The 17,510-nt window shown below is 36.9% G+C and overlaps 1 long non-coding RNA gene across 2 annotated transcripts; it reads right to left on the bottom strand.

Moving 5' to 3' along the window:
• Positions 1–6,918: 6,918 nt before the first annotated feature.
• Positions 6,919–10,852, bottom strand: LOC120224019. Of its 2 annotated transcripts, none has more exons than XR_005526447.1 (3): positions 10,537–10,852; positions 7,193–7,624; positions 6,919–7,110 (listed from the first exon to the last, which is right to left on the bottom strand). It is a non-coding gene; the product is annotated as an uncharacterized LOC120224019 (long non-coding RNA). The 2 variants fall into 2 exon arrangements; XR_005526448.1 differs by having other exon boundaries at positions 6,919–7,064.
• Positions 10,853–17,510: the final 6,658 nt, after the last annotated feature.

Below are 17,510 nucleotides of genomic sequence, written 5' to 3'. Positions count from 1 at the left end.
CACCACAAGCTATAAAATTATAATTCACACCATGATCAAACAAAGCATATTGTATAATCAATCAAGTATTCCAATATAGTTATCAAAATATATATCATGTCATGTTGTAAGCAAGTACAAGTTTTATCCAAATTAAATTTGGTAATCTAGGATAACTACTTGTTGTTGTTTTTTTTTTTTTCAGTTTACTCCTGCATTTGTTTTTTTAGGTTGACAATATAGATTTTAAATGTGGAAAATGTTTTTATGTTAAAAAACAAAAATAGACAAACAACGAAAATGACAAACACTTCAAGCCCATATTAAATTTCAAATGTTTATAAAATGGAAAACTCCAGGTCTTTCTGGATTATGTCTATTGCCACTGTTTCCTTCACAGAGTCACCTGCAAGGTTAACTTTGAAAATGTCCCTGATTGAGATCTTGACATTATTATAAGGGATTAAACTTCAGTTTTTACAGAGAATCACTGCTCTAAATTCTAACAGTGCATTAATAGAACAAACAAGAAATTGGGTCTTTAAGCAAAAGAGAAAAAGTCAGGTGCTTTTTTCCCCCCTATAATTGAAACTTTAATGATAATGATGATAATTACAGAATGATGGCGATTTAAATAGTCATTTGAGCTAGAACTTACAAGAATAATACATAGCAAAACTACTTTTATAATGGTATTTTTAAATTATGCAAATTAAGGGTAATAAAACTTCTCAAAGTAATTTTATTTAATTTAATAAACTCTTTAGTTCATCCAATAATAATAAGATAGTTTACGTTCACCACACAAGATTTTAAAAAGTTTGAACATTTAGTATTTGTCATAGATTGCTTCTCTAGAAAGCAAGGCAGACAAACATTAGTGTATAAGAGGTTTATGGGAAGGGAGTGCTCTTAGGATCATTAGTAGAAGAAGAAAGAGAAAGAAGCAGGACTGGACAAGGGGAGAAGAAGGCTTCAGGTCATCGAGTGAGCCCAGAATTTCCCCTGATTGAGCTAAAGACTGATACCATTTTATCCTGAGTTAAACAGTCGTTGAATATGGGCTTTTCTAGAAAGACAGAATGACTTTTAGTAATGTAATTCTCTTCTGCCATGGCCATGTGAGGTGTGACTGACAGCTGAGTACTGTCTGCCAGTAGCACTCTCAGCAGCTGGGAGTAAGCCCGCATCCTGAAGGGGGATCAAGGAGGCATATCCCAGCATCCACTAAAGCCCTCCTTTTACCTAAGTTTTGGGGACAGGCCTTCAAGGTGATTTCTGGGAGGACTCTTTCCCTTGGGAAAACTGATATGAGAAAGCTAGTGGGACAAAGATCTGCAGTTCTGCTGCTACAACTAGTCTGGAGCCATAACTGATACTCATCATTTCCCTCCTTACTGTGCATTTAAAACTCCCCTCACTCTCTGTTCACACTTCTTAAGGTTTCCTAGTTTTTCCGAGTGGCAGGAAACAGTCCTTCGTCAGTGAGAGATCTGAGTCTCTGGTCATTTTGTTCTTTTTCTGCTGCATTTTTCCATTTAGTGTCAAAATTGTTCAAGAGAGTAACCAAAATAGAACCCATTATGTAATGGCAGTACTATCTCCTTCTGATGATTACAGTCAATTACCTAGCAAGGTTGGTGACTTTTTGTCTTGTGTGCTCATTGCATGGCTTCAGGAATCTGAAGCTTATAGTTAATGGAACTTCTGCTGTGTCCTTCTTTGGGAATCTTTAGCACAGATTGGCAAAATCCACTTCTGGTTTCAACCCAGACCTAGATTCTTAGATCCAGTTATTCTACATGTTAGAGACAATTTTTCTGCTTAACATATACACTGAGTCCTAGGCAATGGTGGCCCAGCTTCACCAGGTAATGCCGGTGAGTGTGTGCTGAGCCAGTGTCTTTAAGAAGTTATTCCATCATTCTGTCAGACTAGAAGCTTCTGAGTCATGCAGTATAGAAATCTTCTCGGCACATCTCATGATCTTGTACACACTCCCACTCATTCTTTGCTCTGCTAATTCCACACATAACATGATGTTATGTGGGCTCCTGTGCACATGGATCAAAAACTCAATAAGTCCTTGGATAAATGCTTTGGTTGAGTTTTTTTTGTGACCAGAAAAGGCAAATCCATACCTTGTTTGGATGGATAGAAACCTATGTTTCTATCCGTATTAAAATATTTTTGCTGCTATTGCTGGGAAGCAAGAAATCCAGTGAGGTCAACTTGCCATTGGTGTTGGCCTCCTCAAGGGATGCTGCTATATTAGAGATGTGGCATTGGCCTTTATTTCTGACAGGTTGGACACGTGCAATAGCAATATATATATATATATTTTAATATATATTAATATATATCATTATATATATTATTAATATATATTAATATATATATTTTTTAGGTAATATATATATATATTAGCCTTGACAAATGGAATCTATGCTGCTTGGCTCCATCCATGCTATCATGGCTACTCCTTTAAGGCTCAGATTAGCAGGGTGCTCCTGCTGCCACCTCTGGCTTCTTGAACACACACAGTTCACTTTTTGTGACAGTTAGAATGCTCAGTGACAAAAGCTGGGTGAAGTCAAATGTCTGAGTAATTTTGACTACCTGAATGTTTAATCTATATTCTACATGAGATGCTCTTTGGTACTGCTGCTATAGAAAGGTTTTCATATATCATTCCCACTTCCATATGTATTTTCTAATCATTTTCATGCAGTCCCCATGACCATCTAGCCAAGCTCTTTTTTTCACTGCTCATGAGTCCATTTATATTCTAATGTTGTCCACTTTTCTTTCCTCACAAAATCAAAGGCAAAATGACTGTTCAGAAGTTCTCACTCCAAGATACTTCTATTTTACCACTGCCTTTGAAAGCCACACTTGACTTGACTATGATGCAGCCACCATTAGTTTATGATCTCTACTTATATAAAGTAATGACTCATTTATGAATGAAGATTAGGGCTTTTCTTTATCTGTTTATTAGCCATAAGTGCTAATTGGGGGAGACGTGCTGGTGCAAAAATGTTAAATAATAGGGGAATCTGGACTATCTTCTCATGCAACTTTCTTCTCCCTTCCAGCCTTTTCTATGTTCCATCCTGGATGTACCACTTCCATGTTAAGACAGATGACTATGGAACTTGTTGATTTTACAACTTGTTGGAATGAAAATAAATCAGCATTAGACAGTCAATTCTAGCCTCAAATCTCATGGCTGTGTGTTGCCTCATGAACAGTCTCTCCACCTCTTTAAGACCCCAATAGTAAATAAAGTATTGTTTTTCCTAAGAAATAAAATTCTCCACTGAGAGTAGCATGGCCTTCCCCAAGAACCCTAGGGTTTGCACTTGTGATTCACCCATTGGGACTGGCCTTAAACTCCACATGGTGTTTTCCCCATTGTTGATACTTGTAATACCACAAGACTTGCTTATATCATAGCCCAGAACTACTGCTGAGAACTTTCCTGCTCTGGGGTCCTCAAAGTCAGACACCTTTTGTGTTATCCAGTTTATGATTTAGACAGTATTTCTAGGTACAGAATATGGCACTTTCAGAGTCTGAAGATATATATTCTATGATGAATTTTTTTTTTTTTATAAATGGTGTACTTTGTCAAGGATATCGTAACATGTCCCAGATGACTAAACCCCTATGAATATTTTAAATATGCCAGACCCTTGAATATTCATGCAGATTATCACCCATCCTCTGGAGCACATGTGTCTTACACAGTGCTATAATGTACTGGCCATTTCTTATCTGGTCCAAATAGTATGATGTCATTGATAGAATCCATCAGTGTAATATTCTATAAGATGTCTAGGCTTTCCAAGTCTCTTTTGACTCTTTTACTATAGACAATGGGAGAGATACATAACCTTAGGACATTCTAGTGAGTATAAATAGTCTCTAATACTTTTTCCCACTGGTTGGAATATACAAACACACAGACACACACACACACACACACACACACACACACTGACCTCATCACATGTAGCAAGGACTGTGTTAATCTGCTCTAAGACACAATATGTGTAAAAACAGGTACAATTGAATGATGTTACTGTAGATCACTGCTATCCTCCCAAATCCATCTTGTTTTTACAGGTAACAGATTGATGAATCAAATAATGGGGCCCACTGGTCCTGTATCCTTTAAGTTTTCAAGGATGGCACTGAATTCTTCCATTCCCCTTGGAATGCAATATTGTGGTTTACTATCTTGGCCTGAATGGACGCTTGCCAGAAGCTTCCAGATGGTCTCTTTTACTACAACCTACTTTCCTTAATAGGCCAAGAAGCCAACATGAAAGGTGTGCAAACTCCCAAATAGATTTATTCCAATTTTTTATTTGGAAAATGAACAAAAAATGAGGCCATGGACCCACCAGGAATTAGACCTGGACCAGGACTCTATTTATCATCTGATCCCTTAACTTCCATTCTAAGAGTATGGAAGTCTGATCCCTTAACTTCCAGTATGATTCTTATAATCCACAGATATTGATTGCAGTTCAAATCATGTTTCCAAAAATCACTGGAATATTTGGGTATTCCCTTTCCCTAGTATATGGTTACCCTAATAAACATCCATGATCTATTTGACTAAGGACTAGGATTACATTGTCATATATACTTCTTATGATGTTGTACCTTCTTTTAGAGGAATTAGATTATTTTTCACTCAATTCTTTTTCACTCGGTTAAAACTCAATGGGTTTTAAGTCCATTGGCATAGGTCCAGAAACTGGGCAAGGGATCATAGGTCTTTAAATTGGTATGATGGTCACACTGGTCAGAGTGGCTAAAATGAACAAATCAGGAGATTATAGATGCTGGTGAGGATGTGAAAAAATGGGCACCCTCCTACACTGTTTGTGGGAATGTAAACTGGTGCAGCTCCTCTGGAAAACAGTGTGGAGGTTCCTCAAAAAAAATTAACAGTAGAACTCCCTTATGACCCAGCAATAGCACTGCTAGGAATTTACCCAAGGGATACAAGAGTGCTGGTGCATAGGGGCACATGTACCCCAATGTTCATAGCAGCACTCTCAATAACAGCCAAAACATGGAAAGAACCTAAATGTCCATCAACTGATCAATGGATCAAGATGTGGTTTATCTATACAATGGAATACTACATGGCAATGAGGAAAAAATGAAATCTGGCCATTTGTAGCAATGTGGATGGAACTTGAGGGTGTTATGATGAGCAAAATAAGTCAGGCAGAAAAGGACAGCTACCATATGTTTTCACTTATAAGTAGATCAGGAGAAACTTAACAGAGAACCATGGGGGAGGAGAAGGGGAAAAAATAATTGGGGAGATGGAGAGAGGCAAACCATGAGAGATTCTTGAATACTGAGAACAAACTGAGGGCTGATGGGGGTGGGGGAGAGGAGAAGGGGCGTGATGGGCATGGAGGAGGGCACTTGTTGGGATGAGCACTGGGTGCTATATGGAAACTAACTTGACAATAAACTATGAAAGTAAAACATTTTTTAAAAATTAAAAAATAAATAAAGGATAAATATATAAATAAGTAAGTTGGTATGATGGCTCTTAGGTTCCTGATCAGCCATAATTTTTTTTAATGTACAGATATTATAGTACTTTTGTTGGTTTCCCATCTATTTTGAACCTAGGCATACTATGTTTCATTATCCACCTTATAATTATGTGGGTGAGTACCCCCGACCCTGACTGTACTGTGTCTTTTCCACTCATGTACAGTAATTGCATCCTATTACTTAATGATTAACCAATATCACCTAGTTGCATACAATCCAGTTCTGTAATGACAGACCCTACTGTCAGCCCTGACCAAATGAGAAGAGACACTGAATTTAATAATGATGATGGTACCCCTTTACCAGCATATTACTAAATGCTCTGGTAAGTGTTGTATCATGCAGGCCCTCTCTAATAGGTTTTCCAGCTTTATATAATATATCCACTCTGGCAACCCAGCTCATAGATCCTTTTCTTCCTTTTCCCCACTATCTGCTTGGGTGCTTTTAGCACCACTATCTCAGCTTGTATAAACCATAGGTTTTTGCATGCTGTTAGTGAACATCTTAGCAGTATGTTTGCACAATTTTCCAGGTCCTTACCAGAGTGCTGTATCATATATATCTTAATTTGATAGACTTTCTCTTATCCAGTCTATGTTCCATTACTCTTGATCCTCAAAATGTGTCCCTGTGTGTATTCTCACAGGTTGGGCCAGTATAGGCTAGTTATATCCTGCAGGTCCTTTGGACTATAGTTGTCTTCTTTGCTTGTCAAACTCACGACCTCCAGTCACATTATATTGTGACTTAACTATTATCTTCATGACCCAAAATGGGTCATTAGAGGACTTCATGTTGTCTTGCAGGGGAGAGGCCTCTGTATCATCTCCAACAAGTTGGGGAAGGCCCAAGTCCTAAAGAGGAAAGAATGGGCCACTTCTATATACTCAAAGTATTTAAGGGGACCAGAGGATTAAAACTTCTGGGGTGTATCAACCAAGATGACTCTATCTAATTTGACAGGGTCACATTGTTTCTCCACCTGAGACTTGGTGTTAGAGTAATAGATTTATCAAATTCTCTGGGGCTCCAATATTTTTATGCTTAAGTCCTGAACCTTGTCTAAATCTTGAACCCAACCACAGGACTAAATGAAGGCCTCATTCTACACTACCAAGGAGACCTTCTGAATTTCCTACTTAACATTTAATTTCCAATTCATGACTCTCAGCCTTCAGTTATCCCATTCCAAAGCATCATTTGACTTTAGGAATGGCAACTCAATTCCACTATCTTCCCCATATTTCCCAAACTCCTGAAACATCATGCCAGATAGTTCTGTCTTTTCTCTGATAGCCCATCTCAATTCACCACCAATAAAAGATTGAACAACTGAACTGGTGACTTGTGTTAAAGACCATTTGTATTCCACTTACAATCAGTAATGGAATTTTCATTATTTGGTTGACAGATGATTCAGCTTCAAAATGCTAAGTCTGTACTCTCTTGAATCATTCCCAGAACCACCTGGCATAGATTGGAATCTTCTGCAAGGAAACTTGGAGATAGAGATTAGCAAGGAGGAATCACAACCTAGGTAGAGGAAAGAAAAGAAGCACAATTAAAAGAGGGAGAAGTTAGACTATGAGACATCACAACGAAGACCTTAACTGACCTTATAGGAAGCTTTGACTCTAGGATGGTCCTTTAGTTTTGTCCTGGATTGTGATGAGGTCTCTATACCCAGTGTTGACCATTCATCAGAGGCAAGCTTTCTTGGGAAGGAGATGACTTTAGGTGTCATGGCTCTTGTCAGCCAAGATAATTGCAAAGAAGGTTAACAACTGATGCTATCTGCCAGCAGTACTCCCAGCCGGTGGGTAATAGGTCTCTGAGTCCTGAAGGGTGGTTTGCACACCACATCTCATGCAAATCTATAGTTCAAACTCCCAGTGCCACTCAGCTTTTTAATTAGGATTAATCACATATTGGAGTCATCAGAGTTTAATCAAGTTACCTTCTTTCTTTGTTTTTACTTCATCAAAGTCCATTCACTCTTCAATCCACTAAGTATGGTTTCTGCCCCAAATATTTGTGTGACCTATTTCTGCATAGGACGGTTGAAATGATTAAATAAAGTTGTGTGATGAAGATGACATAGAAATTTGGGAAAAGAAAGATATTATTGCTACTTACCTCCAATCATATCTGTTTATATTCTTTGATTTACTTAATTTTTTTCTTATAACACTTTAAATATCTAATCTAATGGAGAGCATGCCCTTGTCTGCACAATTTTAGTTAGTTTGAAAGGGACTTTGATGACTTAGAATTAATTTTCTTTCCTTCCAAGTGGACTTTAAGAAATATAAATACAATCAACATTATTTCCTTTTCATTCTGATAATCCTTGGTAATGAGATTTTACTTTCGGGCACATGAATTACTTTTGTCTTTGATTGGAAACCTGAATCTCCTCTTTGGCCACATAAGAATTACCATAAGGGGCGTACTTAGCATATTTGACACCTGGAGCAGATCTTTTTTTTTTTAAGGCCACACTTCTCTATATGAAAAAATTATTTTTAGCTATAACCCTGACATAAAATGAATAATAATACAAAAGAAACACTGACAGGGAAAATTTATTGTTATTCAACTTTTTATGTATAATTGTTACAGTAAAAAAAACCACAATAAAAAATTATAAACAATTCTCAATTATATTAGTGTATTTTTAAAACAGGGAAAAATAAATATACACTTACATATTGATCTGTCATGGCAATGAATACTGACTGCCGTTTATTTAAGTTTATTTATTTATTTTTAGAGAGAGTGAGTGAGAGCAGATGCATGCCAGTGGGAGAGGGAAAAAGAATTCCAAGCAGGCTCCACACTACCTGAGGCAGGGCACCATCCCACCAACTGTGAGATCATGACCTGAACTGAAGGCAAGAGTCTGATGCTTAACTGACTTCCCCCCCCCCCCCCCCCGCCCAGGTACCTTGACAGTTTCTATTTTTTTAAGCTATAACTTCTGGAAATTTGTCAATGGATTCATCAGAATTGATCTTCTTTACATAATTATGTTCAATAGATGGTGTAGTCAGATTTGTCAACATGATTGATCAAAGAATGTTTTCTATTAATTTTTATTTCAAAAACTTCTCTCACATGAAGAAAAAGATATGCATATAGCTTGGGAAAGTCTTAATTATAAGTTGGGCCAAACTTCATAAAACTTCTATTTCACAATAAATTTTAGAAATGGCAATTCTAAATCTTTATTCAGGATAAATTATAGAAGCTTTCAAATAACTGCAGAAAAAATGTGTATGTATATTGTTCATACACTTATATATATAACACATTTGTGCATGTGTATATATAATATATATATTTATATTATACATACATACACACACAAACACACTATTGAGCTAAAATGAATGACTAAAAGAAAAAAAAGGAAGAAATTAAACAAATAAAAATTCCAAGCTGTCACATTGAATGACAGAATGGATTTAAATGGTTATTTTCCTTTGCCTTTGAAATCACTGTGCTATCATTATTTATTTTGAATTAACAGTTTAATATATGTATTATATATATATTATATATATATTTATATATAGCACTGAAATATATAGCACCAAAAGAGTTGGAGACATGTTTTCCTCCTAAAGTGAACTCAAACAATCCCAAATGCTAATGAATTTAGTTTTAAAAGAAATGCATATAGTGGAGCCCATGTGTATTAAGGGCAAGCTGCAAAACAAAATTTGATTTGCATGTAAAATGTAAATAAAAGGATAAATATTAAAATGTGCACAGTTGAAACTTATATATATACAGAAATGTAAATATAAATATATATTTAGAACTTAACAATAACTGCAGCAACTGCTTAGAGGAACATTTTGTCATTGACATAGTTTAGAACTGTCCACCCATGTTGATAATAAAAAGGCAGACAGTTTTAATTGGTTTTGTTGTTTCTAAATTTCTCTCAGCAGATTGTCAGCATTGGAGTGGACCACGCATTTTAGCCAGCCTTGTATTTCCATTGACTATTTTACTCTTTCCATGTTTTGATAACTTTTCTGCTGCCTTTAGGAGTGAGAACACCAGGAAGAATTTTACAAATGCCATGCTGTTTCCTTAAATGACTTCTTTTTATTCACACACATAGAAACAAAATTTTAGCTACTTATAAGGGACAATTTATTCCCTAATGATTCTATGACAGAGTTTCTAAAAATGGGGTTGAGGTTATTTGAATGAAAATCATATGTGGTCATGAGGCCCCTTCAGACATTTTGAATTAGACTTTCTGAGGTAGGTTCTGAAATTCTAATTTAAAGAGAGAGGATGAAGAGAAGAAAGAGAAATGACTTTGTCCATCCCTGTAACAACTTTCTTAAGCTTTTGAAGGCTTCCACATCTGGGAATTAGCTCATCCTTTCATCTTGAAACAATTTCTTCACTGATTTTCTGTTACTCACTTCTCTCTCTTTTTTCTCCTTATTCAATGACCTCTCTTTCTAGACTCTTTTCTGGCTCCTCTTCTACTCATCTATTCAGTGGCAAAATGCCTAAAGACTCAGTTTTGGGACATCTCTTCTTCTTTCCCAAGACTATCATTTAAAAAGTTAATTTTTTTCTAATATGTTCATTTCTTCATACTCATTCAAATATATCTTGCATATTTATTATGCATGTCAAACATAATATACCACAAAGAATACCATTGATTTTTCTTACTCAAGTGTGTGTTTATTTTTTCCCCTCAGTCTTCTGCTTTCATCAGTGACACACCATCCACAGTTGCTTATGGCCTAGAAATTAGATATTATTTTTTGTATCTTCCTTTTTTCTCATTCTGATATTTAAGCTATAAACATACCTGTTTTCACCACCTAAATTCATTCTAAATCACTAATTTTCACTCCTATTCCCTTATCATTCCAGTTTAACCCATCCCTTTCTTGAACTTCTCCAATAATTTCTACTTACTTTTTCTGCCAATCCATTTTACATACAGAATCCAGAGTGGTCTTTAAAAATATAAACTTGCTACATGAGACCTCTGTCCTAAACCTTCCTCTTGTCTCAAGTTGCCATAGAAAGCCATCTACCTGGCACAAAGCTGGTAGACAGGTCCTCATCTAGTCCTATCTGTCTTTCACTTTCATTTTGTTTAACATTATTCCATGACTCTACACTATAGCTTTACGAACTACCAATATATCAACCCATTCCATTCTTAGTTACAGTAGTTCCCCTGCTCTGTGGTTTTATTTTCTATGGTTTCAATTACCCAGGGTCTGGTTTCAACTGTGGTCTGAAAACAGATGACCTTCCTTCTGGCCTATCCTTGGAAAGTCACTTGTAGCCTAACATTGTGTCACAATGCACTCCATTCACCTCACTTCATGTTACAGCATAAGTATTTTATCATCTCATATCATCACAAGAAGACTGAGTCCAGGATTTCACTACCTGCATCAAGACTGAACTCAAATGAAGCTCCTCAGATATGGCTTGTCTTCAGGCAAATATCTCTGAACTAAAAAGAGAAGCTATTGGCCCAAAATGCCAAGCATCTTTTGGAGACCGGCTCTGGCAGGGGTCCAGGGGTCTCTGAAGGGTGGACGGTGTCCAAGAGAGAGATTGAGAGCCCTGAGATTTTTTCTGATAACCAGGCAGGCATGTTTGCTCTGACTGGGGCTCAACTTTATTTTATAATTAAGTGTTTGGGGGATGGCACAGAAGTGGCATTTGCCTTAGACAAAGATGTCTGATGACAAACTTCTTTGATATGTAAGAATCTCCCAGAACATAGATTTGTAGAAGACTTCTGCATAGCCTTTATCAATAGTGATTGAGATAGGTGACTTAGATGCTTATCCTATGGGGAAGGAATGTATCTTTAGCATACAAGACAAAGTTTTTGGCTTAAAAAGGGTAATGTTACTTCCTTGTGAGCAGGGGTCAAACATGTCTTTCAGGAAACACCTCTGCTCCCATAATCACAAAAGAAGTTCCTCAATAAGTTCCTTCACAGGGAGCAATCAGCATTTTCAAGGCCAGAATAAGTCACTCCAAATACTGATAACAAATGCCCCGGGGGGGGGGGGGAGCAGTGCTCCAAGCAGAAACAATTGGGTGGGGGTGGATATCTGTCCTTAACTCTAAATTAGGCTCTTTGTCTCAGGGCCAGACTCAATTGTAACTCATGTTCTTAGCCCCCTTTATTATGTAAGTCTTGGATCTGCAAGGCCCATAAGAAGAGCCTTTTAACAATCATCCACAGTGCTTTCATCTGAAGTCTCTTTTGAAGAGGCAGGAATATGTTTTTCCTTATGAGCAATCTGTGTGGGGAATATTGGTCTGATCTGGAATATTGTGAGGCCTGGTCAATACCAGCAGGCTCATTTCCAACTTGAGCCAGTAGTAGCAGAAAGAGATACTGGTTTTCATTTCTCATGGCAGGAGCTGTGCAAACGCTACCATTTCCTCGCTGTGACTATCATCCAGCAAGGCCAGTGCAGCTCCCAGCAAGCATCCATTGGTGAAAGAAGAATGGAATTAATAAATAAGATATTTCCATTTGAAATGTCAAGAAATAAGAGGCACTGGTTCATAGCTGGACCCATGTTGTCAGACTCCCTTACTTAAGCACTTTCCAGCAGTGCATCTCTGAGGTACTCAGCTCCACGGTCCATGTTCTTGTTTTTGTTATTTATTTATTTATACACCAAGTTTTCCTCTCATTTAAAGGCTAGGATTGTGGTTAAAGGTATTTTTAGTTGTCTTCATGAAAGTATAAGTCAAGGGAGGTGCCTGGCTGGCTCAGTCCTTAGAGCATACCACTCTTGATCTTGGGGTTATGAATTCGAGCTCTATGTGGGTATAGAGATCACTTTTATTTTTTTTTTATTTTTATTATTTTTTTTTAATTTTTTTAATGTTTTATTTATTTCTAGGAGAGAGAGAGAGAGACAGCATTAGCAGGGGAGGGTCAGAGAGAGAGGGAGTCACAGACTCTGAAACAGGCTCCAGGCTCCGAGCTGGCTGTCAGCACAGAGCCCGATGCGGGGTTCAAACCCACGAACCGCGAGATCATGACCTGAGCGAAAGTCAGACGCTTAACCGACTAAGCCACCCAGGCGCCCCAAGAGATCACTTTTAAAAAAAGTAGAATCTGGGGCTCACAGGCCTGTTTTCCTTTGGTCTCTTTATCTCTTGGTCCTTGAAGTTCAAAATGGATAACTCTATTGTGGTAGGAATCCCTCTCTAAGGAGAAAGAAAAAAATGAAGAAGAGAGGAGAGAAGACTTCAAGGTCACCTAGATATGAGTCTAGCTGCCTACATCCCCCGGTGTTCCTGTAAACTGAAACAACTTAATCAGACTGCATGTTTATGTGTATTACCATATATGGGAGACAAAGAAATAGAAAATGCATTAAAAAACCTATGCCATATGATGTGGGCCGCTCAGTTCTTTTGGGTACGAACCCAACTGAGCGGTGCTGGCAAAATAACGTTGCTTCCTGGAAAGAAAAGTCTCGGTGTCACGACTCTCTGAGGGAGAATCCTGCAACACTATGTTTTTTATTCACCACGTATACACAACACATAACAATGCCTAGAATAGAGTAAGCTTTCAATTGTAAAATGAAGAAATTCTGAATACACACTAAAATATGAATGTTCTTGGAGATATCTCCAAGTAGGTAAGAGTATCTTTAGCCCAGAAAAGACATTTGTCCCAGAGACAAACTTATCCTTTGAATTTCTCTGAAACTAAAGGCTGTCACCTAAAATTAAGTAATGCACTATACAAAAATAAAGTCTATTTTCCATGATATATGAACTTTGACATTTTAAAATTTATTTATTTATTTTGAGAGAAAGAGAGTGCAAGCGAAGGAGGGGTGGAGAGAGAAGGAAAGAGAACCTAAGCAGACCTTGTACTGTTAGCACAAAGCCCAATATGGGGCTCCAACTCACTAACCATGAGATGATGACCTGAGCCGAAATCAAGAGTTGGATGCTGAACTGACTGAGCCACCCAGGCGCCCCCCTGAACTTTGATGTTTTTAAATAAATTTATACTTATAATGTTTCTCAACATGTATTCAGTAAAACCTTACAATTAAGGATTATAACTGTATCTCAAAACCAGATATGAAGTCTAGCAGAGATTCCATTGCTTCTCTTTTAGCAACATCAACTAATTATCACTTCAGAATGTAACAATTAAAACTCAGAGCAGCTTGAAAGTGAAAAATTGTATTTTCTTTCAGAATAGCAATAGAATTTTGGCCTTGGTTCAGCCTTCTATATCCTAGAAAATGCTATTCCTATTTTTATTTTATTTTTTTTAGATTACATCCAATAATAAAACCAGACATACACATATAATGAAATAACTTACAAATTAAGCATATCTAGTTAAAAAAAGAATTATGAGGTTTTAGATGATTGGTTACATAGAAAAAATAACAAATCTATGCATATAGAGTGTTCAAAGTAAAGCAAATGAATATGTTAGCTCTGATTACAAACCAATACATTTCTTAGAAAGTTTAAAATATGTGGGTTTAGTTGATGGTACTATTTTAAATGAAAAATTTGAATTTCATATGGTTATTTATGTATATTCATAATTATACTTATTTATTTTTTCTCTGAGTATTTATTCAGTGTAGAATATGCACAAATTTAAAAATATATGTCTTGGGAAATAAATTCTTTTTATGTGTATGCCCATTTTGTTAATGATTTATATACATAGGCAAGCAGATTTTAAGATCGCACCCAAGATTTCCACCTCTTGGTATAAACTGCCCTGTATCAAATCCTCCGTGTGAGTGTGTGTGTGTGTGTGTGTGTGTGTGTGTGTGTGTGTGCATGTAGAAGACCTGTGGATATGATGCATCTTGCTCCTTTGATATGTTACATTTTATGGGGAAGGTGAATAGATTTTCCTGATCCAATTATCTCTAATTAGCCTGACTTTGATTTAATCAAAAGGATTTGGTGGTGATTCTGACCTAATCAGGTAAAGCTTTTAAAGTACTGTTTATTCCTTCCCCGGGAGCAGAGAAATTCTGTTTGACCTTGAAAAAAATCAGCTATCATGAGTTCCACAGATCCAAGGAAATGAACTGTGCTGACAACCACTTGAACTTTTATGAGGACTGAAAGCTTTATCAAGGAAGACAATATAAAGTGATATCAGCAAGAAGGTAGCCTAGAAGACCCCAGCCTTTGTCACCCCACAAAGATTAGCCAACAGTTAGACAGCTATTCACAAACAAAAACAGCTCTGGGAGAGCTCTGGAATCCACTTAAGAAATGTCAGGAGTACAGTGAACCAAACAAGCAAAAAAAACAAAAACAAAACAAAACAAAAAAAAAACCCAACAATCCATTTAACTGCACTAAAAGAAGAGACAGCTTCATTTTGCCATCATCCCACTCCCCAAGTCAACATTATTCAGTATCAAGATGGATATAGAGGGAGGGGCTGATGCACAGTCAGGTTTAGGATCCTAGACCTCAAAAGAAAACACTTGAGAACTGTGTGCAAAATAAAAGTAATCTGGAGGCATAGGACTCACTCCTGGGCATCAATGCATCAGCCTGATAACCTCTCAGTCTTTTAGAAATTACTTTTTTGTTGTTTTTAAGGATTGGGATTGGGGGCATGCACAAAATTAACTTAATTCCTGATTTTCACCAATATCTTGGATAACAGACAATAAACAATTAACCTCTCTAAAAAACAAAAGCAAAAAATAAGCAAAAACCTACAAACTAAAAACAAAGGCATATTTCCAGCTAGAAAGAATACCATTCCGACCAACCATGTAAGACAACTCCCCTTTCTCTGTAGCCACGGTGGAAAACAGTACGGAGGTTCCTCAAAAAGTTAAAAATAGAATTATCTGGCCTAGCAATTGTACTACCAGTATTTACCCAAAGGATAAACAAATAATTATTTGAAGGGGCACATTCGCCCTATGTTTATAGCAGCGTTATCAACAATAGCCAAATTATGGATAGAGCTCAAATGTCCTACAACTGATGAATGGATAAAGAAGATGTGGTGTATATATCATATAAATATAATGGAATATTACTCAGCCAACAAAAATAATGAAGTTTTGGGGCACCTGGGTGGTTTTCAACTTTTGATTTCAGCTCAGATCATGATCTCATGATTCATGGAATTGAATTCTGTGTTACGATCCACATTTTCATCTTGAGATATTCTCTTTCCCTCTCTCTTTGCCCTTCCCCTGATCACATATGAGCTCTCTCTCTCTCAAAATACATGCATACATACATACATACTTACATAAATACATAAATAAAGAATGAAATTTTTCCATTTGCAATGATGTGTTGGAGCTAGAATGTATTAGGCTAAGCAAAATAAGTCAGTCCAAGAAAAGTAAATACCATTTGATTTTACTCTTATGTGAAATTTAAGAAACTAAACAGTTGGGCATAAGGGAAAGAGAAAAAAAAAGAATAGGAGGCAAACCATAAGAGACTCTTAACTATAGAGAACAAGCCGGGTTGCTGGAGGGGAGGTGGATGGGAGATGGGCTCAGTGGGGATAAATATTATTAACTAACTTGAGTTTAAATAAAATTTGAAACAAACAAAAATACTCAAGGTGGTTTTGACATATAAAAGAGAGAGAGAGAGAGAGAGAGAGAGAAAGGAAAGGGCTCCAGTTCCCTCATCAGGAAAGGGAGAGCAGGGTGAGTGACCATGTTTCCTTGACACTTGGGGCACTACAGAAAGGTTACACTTTGGTTTCATCCTATAGAGATTTTCAGACCTGCAAAGAGGAGACACACAGAGATGACTAGGAACCAGGAACAGGTGCTACCAACAGCAGTCGCACAGCAGGAGTGGTCATTGTTGACTGTGACCTCTGTGGTCCACAAACCAGGGAAATGTGGTACATATGTAAACATGCAATGTTACTCAGCCATGAGAAAGAAGGAATTCCTTCCATTTGGGACAACATGGATGGAATTTGAGGAAATTATGCTAAATGAGATAAGTCAGAGACAGAAAGATAAATATTGCATGGTATCCTTGTGTGTAGAATCTAAAGAACAAAATCTGAACTCATAGAAAGAGTAGAATGGTGGTTACCAGGGGCTGGGCAATGGCAGAAATGGGAAGAAGTTGGTTAAAGTGTACAGATTTTCAGTTATAAGGTGAATAATTTCTGGGAATCTAATGTACAGCACAGTGATTATAGTTAATAATACTGTATTATATGCTAAAAAATTGCTAGGACAGTAGATCTTAACAGTTCCCACCACAAAAAGGAAATGATAATTATTTGATGTGTTGTAGGTACTGTCTAATACTATGGTCTTAACCATTCTTCAATATAGAAGATGTCAAATTAACATGCTGCAAACCTTAAACTTATGCAATGTCATTTGCCAATAAACCTCAATAAAATATAATATAAAAAACAAAGAGAAACAACATCGTTGGTAATCTAGATTGCAGTATGAAGATACTGAGCAGAGCATCCAGCTAAACTATCTCAGACTTCTGAGGTGTGGAACTAGTGAGATTTTAAATGTATATTATATACTTCATTATTTTTAAAAAATTGTAACATTTATTCATTTTTGAGAGATGGAGTGTGAGCAGGAGGGGGGGGAGGGGGGAGAAAGAGAGAAACACAGAATCCGAAGCAGGCTCTGAGCTACCAGCACAGCCTGACATGGGTCTCAAAGTCATGGGCCACAAGATCATGACCTGAGCTGAAGTCAGATGTTTAACTGACTGAGCCACCCAGGAGCCCCTTAAATATAGATTATTTTAAACCACTAAGTTTGTGATACTTTGTTATGTAGCAACAGAAATCCAATATAAAATGAAAGGGGCAGGCAAGGAAATTAAACTTGTACATTGAACATTTAGTATGCATATAAGTA

Source organism: Hyaena hyaena, unplaced genomic scaffold, assembly GCF_003009895.1.
Source record: "Hyaena hyaena isolate Hyena2069 unplaced genomic scaffold, ASM300989v1 scaffold_1090, whole genome shotgun sequence".
Classification (NCBI taxonomy): Eukaryota; Metazoa; Chordata; class Mammalia; order Carnivora; family Hyaenidae; genus Hyaena; species Hyaena hyaena.
The sequence above is the reverse complement of the archived record's forward strand: the minus strand, read 5'-3'. Positions and strand labels throughout refer to the sequence as shown.